The sequence below is a fragment of the Palaemon carinicauda genome, chromosome 20 (assembly GCF_036898095.1).
Source record: "Palaemon carinicauda isolate YSFRI2023 chromosome 20, ASM3689809v2, whole genome shotgun sequence".
Taxonomy (NCBI): Eukaryota; Metazoa; Arthropoda; class Malacostraca; order Decapoda; family Palaemonidae; genus Palaemon; species Palaemon carinicauda.
In genome coordinates, this window is record NC_090744.1 from 46,125,747 (window position 1) to 46,134,662 (window position 8,916).

Genomic DNA, 8,916 nt, shown 5'->3' on the forward strand with positions numbered 1-8,916 from the left:
AAGGGGTTCACTACTGCAATGTAATTGTTCAGTGGCTACTTCCCTATTGGTAAGGGTAGAAGAGACTCTTTAGCTATGGTAAGCAGCTCTTCTAGGAGAAGGACACTCTAAAATCAAACCATTGTTCTCTAGTCTTGGGTAGTGCCATAGCCTCTGTACCATGGTCTTCCACTGTCTTGGGTTAGAGTTTTCTTGCTTGAGGGTACACTCGAGCACACTGTTCTATCTAGTTTCTCTTCCTCTTGTTTTGTTAAAGTTTTTATAGTTTATATAGTCAATATTTATTTTAATGTTTTTACTATTCTTAAGATATTTTATTTTTCCTTGTTTCCTTTCCTCACTGGTCTATTTTCCCTGTTGGGGCCCCTGGGCTTATGGCATCCTGCTTTTCCAAATAGGGAGGCAGCCTAGCATTTGATAATAATAATAATAATAATAATAATAATAATAATAATATATTCCCTCATCTCATCTGGTTAGCCTTCAGGCCCAACAGCCTTCCCATATATATATATATATATATATATGTATATATATAAATATATATATATATATATATATATATATGATAAATTTTTGCACATTTAGACGTGTTTTTCATATTCAAATAAGCCATATATATTTTTGATACATTAATGTCTGGATTCTCTTAACGACCTCGGGATCAGATCCCCAGACGAAATCACACAAAGACAAGAGCTTGTGTCCGGCCGGGAATCGAACCCTGGTCGGCAAGCTTGTATAGACAGTGACTAAACCACTTAAAGTGGTTTAGTCACTGTCTATACAAGCTTGCCGACCAGGGTTCGATTCCCGGCCGGACACAAGCTCTTGTCTTTGTGTGATTTCGCCTGGGGCTCTGATCCCGAGGTCGTTAAGAGAATCCAGACATTAATGTATCAAAAATATATATGGCTTATTTGAATATATATATATATATATATATATATGTATATATATATGTATAATTACATATTTTCTGTTAAACCTATCACTCACAGTCCCTTGGGTAATGGTGAAAGGTGGGTGCATGTGGGTGGGTTTGCATGTCTAAATATTTAACCATCACACACACACACACACACACACACATATATATATATATATATATAAAATGGGCAAAATAATTCATGAAGCCTCTCTCCGTATGAGGAAATAATATGACGTAACAAAGGCCAGGAACAAAGATATCCGGCGATTGTCTAAATCTAAAAACAGAAACCAAATATGTTAGAGATAAAGACCAGTGTCGCTTGCGTGCATCAAAGCAATTGAGGAAAAGAAGATCTGAAGTATTTTATGACATCTGTGTTAATCATCTCAACGTTCAAAGGAATCTTCTGCACAAAATGTATATCATCAAAGAACATCCATTGGCGCAGGGTAAGGGGGGGAGGGTGAGGCTATAGCCAGCCCACATTTTCTCCGAAAATTTAGATTTCTATCTTTTACTTAAAAAATTAAAAGACGTTAAAATTCACAAATCAAGTAACTCGGAAAAGAAAAAAAGATTCCAATTACATATATTAGGTAACTAATTTTTCATAAAAACCATCATCCAAAACAAATTTTCGAATAGATTTTTGTTACCGTGCATTCCCATTTTAGAGTAAGGAATTATTTTACTTTATGTATATATATATATATATATATATGTATATATATATACGTATATATATACATATACATATATATATATATATATATATGTATATATATATATATATATATATACACGTATATATATATATATATATATACATATATATATACATACATATGTATATACATACATACATATATATATATATATATATACATACATATATATATATTCATATATATATATACACATATATATGTATATATATATATCTAAATATATATATATATGTATATATATATATATATATATACAATATATATATATATACAGTATATATATATATATATATATACATATATATATATATATATATATACATATATATGTGTGTGTGTGTGTGTATATATACACACATAATATTATTCATAATCATGTATGCATATAAATACCAACAAATTTTCTTAACTCGGGAATCCAATACTTTTTCTTCCTTCCCCTGCTTCGTTTGCATTTTTTTGGACCCATTTTGTTATTCTTAATGTCTCTATATCATCTCTCCTTCTCATTATATGCCCTGCACACGTCCTTTTCCTATCAATGTTTCTCTTTTTCTCTTTTTCAGTGTTAATCCCATCGTTGTTCTCTCCATAGCTCCTTGAGATGCAACTAGTTATGTTCTAATGCTATAGTAGGTCCCCAAAGTTATATATATATTTTTTTTTTTTTGAGAAAGTGGCCTTTTTCTTTTCCTAACCTCTTTTTGTTAACCAAAATATCTCCATACTATGCATTTCCTTCTTTTAATAACGGTATCATGTCCTGGGGAAACACTTGTTCTGTCCTAATTACATAAATTCATTAGAAATTATCGGTGTCAGTGACCTTAGATGTCAGGTTGCCAGATAAGTCATAATCAATCAATCAATCATTAAAAATCAATAGAGGATCGTCCATAATCCTTATTTGATGTCTCTGCATTTTCATTGAACATTATATTATTTTTGCTCATATTCATCTTCAGTCCTACATTTCTGCTTTCTCTATTCAAATCTACTATCATCTTTTGTAATTCTTTCCATGCTTCACTAAATAGAACTAAGTCATCAGGAAATCTTAAGTTGTTAATGAATTCCGCACTAACGTTAATTTCTATATTTTCCCAATCTAAATTCCTAAAACTTCTAGGCATGCTACAAATAATTTTAGAGATGTAAGGTCTCCTTGTCTAATTGCTTTTCTAAATTGAAAATATTCCACTAAATTTATATAGTTTTATGATTAATACACGACCCGTATCTTCAATTGATCTAAGATAAGTATCATTTATTATTTGTCTTGAAAAGTATTTCCTTACTGATAAAATTTTGACAGAATTAAAGCTTTTTCATTGTGTTTGAATACCATACATAGTGGTTTGTTATTTCCCCATTAGCTGGTTAATTACATGGATATGGTCAGTTGTTGAATATCCGCTTTTAAAACTATTTAATCTCTTGTAGGCTGGCAAAGAAACACGAACAATGATAGGTCTCTTTAACCCTGGATAGGTACGCTCCTCGGACACCCCTTTAAGGGTATACTCGGACGCGAACGACCCCGACGCCAAAAAAAATTCTTGAAAAATCAGTTTTTGCAGTAACCTCCTTTTTTGTTTTGCCAAAAAAAACTTCAATGAATGCTTAAATCAACTGTAAAGATAAATACTACTCATCTGCAGAAAAACTATTTATTATAAATATTTTAAAAAATTAAGTAGAAAAAAAAAGACCTGACATAAAAATTCATAAAAAAAGTTTATACATATATACACAATTCCTTTTAGGAATTGATTCTTGAATGTTTAGGACACATCTTGATGTATTTTGGATGAAGTCAGACCCATGGAGGTGAAGATCTGAAATGATAAAAAAAGGGTAACTTTTTTTGGCCAAAACAATTTGTCCAAATTTCATGAATTTTTTTGGGTACCCAAATGAAATAGGAAGTGGCTAATTTTTTTAGGGAATAAACATATGTTATCCTAAAATATAAATATGTAAAAAAATCTTCATTATTTTGTAAATTACATTTATATCAGGGGCCATATCTAAAGGTAATTTTTTGAGTACTTAAAAATTTCGTAAAAAAATACATATATTTAATATATAATATGATATTTATGCAGGTAAAAATATACCAAAATATCACAAATTCTATAGGGAACAAGAATATATATAGATAGGGCAGCTAACGCTTCGGATATGTCCACAAAATGGCCGCCAACCACACTGACTCAGACTCCCTAATCTGCCACTTGAAATGTAGGAAGGGTATGTCAATTTCAAGGTGTTATTTACTAATCTAATTATTATTGGCTATGCATAAAAATTGTATGGTGGGTTGCTGGATAATTGACGATTATTTTACGACTATAAAATTAAAATTCTGACCCAAAAATTTTTTTTTGAAGGGAAATAAAATCGAAAAAAAAAAAAATGTAAAACAATATAATATTTTAGCTAAAAAAAATTGATGATATTCAATCAAAAAAAAAAGTAAACAAAATTTTCCGACAAATAAACATCTAGAGGAATCATTACTCTGTGATAGTTCCTTAGTACGTAGTAATTTTGAAAGAATTGGGAAAAAACGAAAAAATGGCAATCACTGGAAAATCGAACACATACCTATATATACGCCATATCTGGCTAAAAAAAAAGATAGGCATGGGTAGCCAGATCATCTAGAAACACTTTCCAACACTATAAAAATATAAGTTTTGCGAGACTACTTGCCAATTCCTTACGGTAACATGACTAAGCAAAAAAATGCAAAACAAATAAAAAGGGGCACTCGCGGAAAAATGGCTAACATTCTAATATACGGCATTTCAGAAAAAAAAAATTCAGCCACGTGCTAGGCAAACCATCAAGGCACATTTTCCGACAAATAAACATCTAAATGAATAATTACTCTGTGATAGTTCCTTAGTACGTAGTAATTTTGAAAGAAATGGGAAAAAACGAAAAAATGGCAATCACAGGAAAATCGAACACATACCTATATATACGCCATATCTGGCTAAAAAAAGAAGATAGGCATGGGTAGCCAGATCATCTAGAAACACTTTCCAACACTATAAAATTATAAGTTTTGCGACACTACTTGCCAATTCCTTATGGTAACATGACTAAGCAAAAAAATGCAAAACAAATAAAAAGGGGCACTCGTGGAAAAATGGCCATTCTAATATACGGCATTTCAGAAAAAAAAAATTTCAGCCACGTGCTAGGCAAACCATCAAGGCACATTTTCCGACAAATAAACATATAAATGAAATATTACTCTGTGATAGTTCCTTAGTACGTAGTAATTTTGAAAGAAATGGGAAAAAACGAAAAAATGGCAATCACAGGAAAATCGAACACATACTTATATATACGCCATATTTGGCTAAAAAAAATAGGCATGGGTAGCCAGATCATCTAGAAACACTTTCCAACACTATAAAAAAATAAGTTTTGCGACACTACTTGCCAATTCCTTACGGTAACATGACTAAGCAAAAAAATGCAAAACAAATAAAAAGGGGCACTCGCGGAAAAATGCCCAACATTCTAATATACGGCATCTCAGATAAAAAAAAAGACATGCACGTGTTAGCCCAACCATCAAGGCACACTTTTTAACACATAAACATGAAAAAAAAATCAATAATATACGGCAATTCCTTACTACGTAGTAAATTTTTACAAATATTGAAAAAAAACAGAAATTGGCAACCGCAGTTAAATACCCAATATACCAATAACTACGTCGTATCTGACAAAAACAAAATCACGCATGGGTAGCCAGATCATCTAGACACACTTTCCAACACTAAAAAAGCAAAAGTTTTACGACACTATTTCGCAATATCTTACGGAAAAATGACTTGGCAAAAAAATGAAAAAAAATGAAAAAGGGACACTCGCGGTAAAATGCCCGACATTCTAATATACGGCATCTCAGATAAAAAAAAAGACATGCACGTGTTAGCCCAACCATCAAGGCACACTTTCTAACACATAAACATGAAAAAAAAATGAATAATATACGGCAATTCCTTACTACGTAGTAATTTTTACAAATATTGAAAAAAAAACAGAAATTGGTAACCGCAGTTAAATACCCAATATACCAATAACTACGTCGTATCTGACAAAAACAAAGTCATGCATGGGTAGCCAGATCATCTAGACACACTTTCCAACACTAAACAAGCAAAAGTTTTACGACCCTATTTGGCAATATCTTACGGAAAAATGACTTGGCAAAAAAATGAAAAAAAATGAAAAAGGGGCACTCGCGGTAAAATGGTCCTCGTGGTGATGAACGACATTTTAACTAAAAAAAAAATCATGCACATGGTAGCCAAACAATCCACCAAGACTTTCCACAACTGATAACCTATACAAGTTGCACCATTCTACGACAATTTCATAATACGTAATAACTTTGATAATTATGCAAACTACCTTAGAAGGGTAAACTCGGTCGCGAACGACCCCGACGCGTCTCAGAAATCGGGGAAGGAGTACAGCTACAGCAATGCACATCTGGACACTACTAGAGCGTGTAGGGGAGACACCTCCTGCAGGTCGATCACCCACAAATTCAGTCACGGGGGTGAGTCACGTGAGAAAAACCTGTTTTTTTTTGACGCTCGGGGTCGCAAACGACCCATCGTACCTATCCAGGGTTAATGAGGTTACTATACAAACTGTTGGCTAAATAAAGACTAACAATATTCGTTACATAAAGATAGAAGAAAAGTATTTACAAAACTCTCGCTTGTTTATTTACATTTGAAACCAATTGCCATTACAATATAATTTCCGAACAACCCATTACATGACTAGTAAACAAATAAACATAAACATTTGGAGGTATATCAGACACCTCCCTTTAAAACGCCTAGGGTGATATATAACTCCTAGTGTCTGAAGATCCTTTTTACCCATATGTATTTTTGTTCCATTTTACTTGCAGACGATCAGGTTCTTTCTTATGCCGCAAACTACGACATGGAGCTGGTGTAGGCAAAACTGATTTGTCAATAACCGCGGCAGTAGAATTATCTTCTGACCTCTCCACATCCTTTGGTTTATTGAGAGTATTAGTTGCCTCAAGGCTTGATCCATATATTGGTAGAAAAGGTTGATGTGGTCTCAGGAACTTACGGTTTCTCCACAGAATACGCCCACTGCCCAACTTTATAAGATAATCTCGTCTGGATCCAATGCCGACAACAACACCTGGACGATTCCAAAGTCTTGTATTGTGATCTTGAATATCAACATAACTACCCATTCTCAATTGAGAAAGGGGTCTGGCAGTATTGTCGTATATTTGCTTCGCCTGACTTCACAAATACTCTGCCTTAACATCACATTCCTCTGTTTTCCTTTGCCACTCTTTGGCAAATGAGCGACGATGTGCTGGAATAAAAGACCTGCATGGATGACCAAGTAAAACTTGAGCTGGTGATCTGCCATCAGCACGAGGTGTATTCCTAAGCTCTAACATTCCATGGGTGAATTCATTCGCATCTAAATTCCCATTCTTAGTAGTAGTCATAATCTGCTTCTTGATAATTTTCACAGATGCTTCTGCATTCCCACTTGCCTTCGGATTATATGGCGAAGTAATGCGATGTTCTACTCCCCAACGACAAAAGAAAGTCTCAAAGCTGATGAAGCAAACTGTGGTCCTCCATCAGTTTTCACCAACACAGGAACATCAGTATCTGAGCATATAGCCCTCAGTGACTGTATTAGATTGGTTGCAGAAACTTTACCCTGACACGAAGATACACAAGGCCATCCAGACCACTTATCAACATAAACAAGATAAGTTTGACCCATGAAAATAATATGCAGATACGGATTCAAAAACTACTTGGTTGATCTTCTTCTTGCCATAAAGGTTCGTTCCTTTGATTTGGTAGAAGAGAACAGCATTTGGTACAAGATGAAACTATATTTTAGATATCTCTGTCAATTTTAGGCCAATAAACAGTTTGCCGCGCCCTTCTTTTAGTGCGGTCTATTCCTGATGACCATTATGAAGACATTCAAGGGTTTCACGTCGAAGTCTCTTGGGTATAAGAAGTCTTGCTCCATAAACAATTAGGTCATCATCTACAGCAAGCATATCACGTATATTCCAGAAAGGCCTTAGTTCTACTTCCAAATTATGGCAGTGTTCAGGAAAACATTTTATTATAATCTCCCGAAGAGAATTGTATTCTGCATCCTGTTCAGCAGCAACATGTACTTTTTCTAGCGCTTTGTCCTTCATTGGTGTTAGAAGTATGCCATCTTCATGGATGTTAAGGGCATTCACAATTGCAACATGCAAAGGATCAGTGGATCCATCGTCATTCAAACAATTTTCTTCTGTAGGATCATGAACTGGTGCACGTGATAAAGCATCCGGAATGCAATGAGTACTTCCTTTCTGCCAGTGAACAGTACGCTTGACTTCTCTCTCATGCGTTGAAGTCTTGGGTTTACAATTTCACCAAGTGACTTACTGTTAAGAACTGGTATCAATGGTGTATGATCTATCACAACATCAAAATGAGGTAATCCAGCCAAGTAAGTATAACATTTCTTTATTGACCATAATACAGCTGTCATTTCCAGCTCTGTCACTGAATATCTTGAATAGACATCTAAAAGGAATCTTGAGCCAAATTACGTTAGTTTCCAGTCCATTCCATGCTTTTGAAGCAAAGCAAATCCCAGACCATGCAGTTGTGACGCATCTGTCTGCAACATGGTTGGCAAAGTTGCATCAAAATGTGCAAGTATAGGGGGTGCATTAAGTGCTTCCTTCACTCTCCTAAAAGACAAATCATGTTGGGCAGTCCAACACCATTCATTACGCTGCTTCAGTAAATCTCTGAGTGGTTGTGCTTCACGTGCAATCACTGAAGAAAAACTTTAAAGCTGATTAACAAGTCTCATAAAAGATCGAAGATCTGTTATATTTTGTGGCACAGGAAAGTCTGCAATAGCCATCACTTTGCGAGAATGAACTGTGTAGCCATGACTCGAGATTTTATATCCACAAATTTTCTGAGCATTAAGGGTTAACCCATATTCATCACATCTTTGCAAGATAGAAATGATATGGGCTAGGGGATCCTTATAAGAATAATCATTCGCAAGAATATCATCAACTATCTTTACAGTTTGTGGTATATCACCAAGAGCTTGGTCTCCTCTTCGATTGTATTCATCTCCTGTAGAAATGAGTCCCATTATTGCTCTCTTGAATTTATA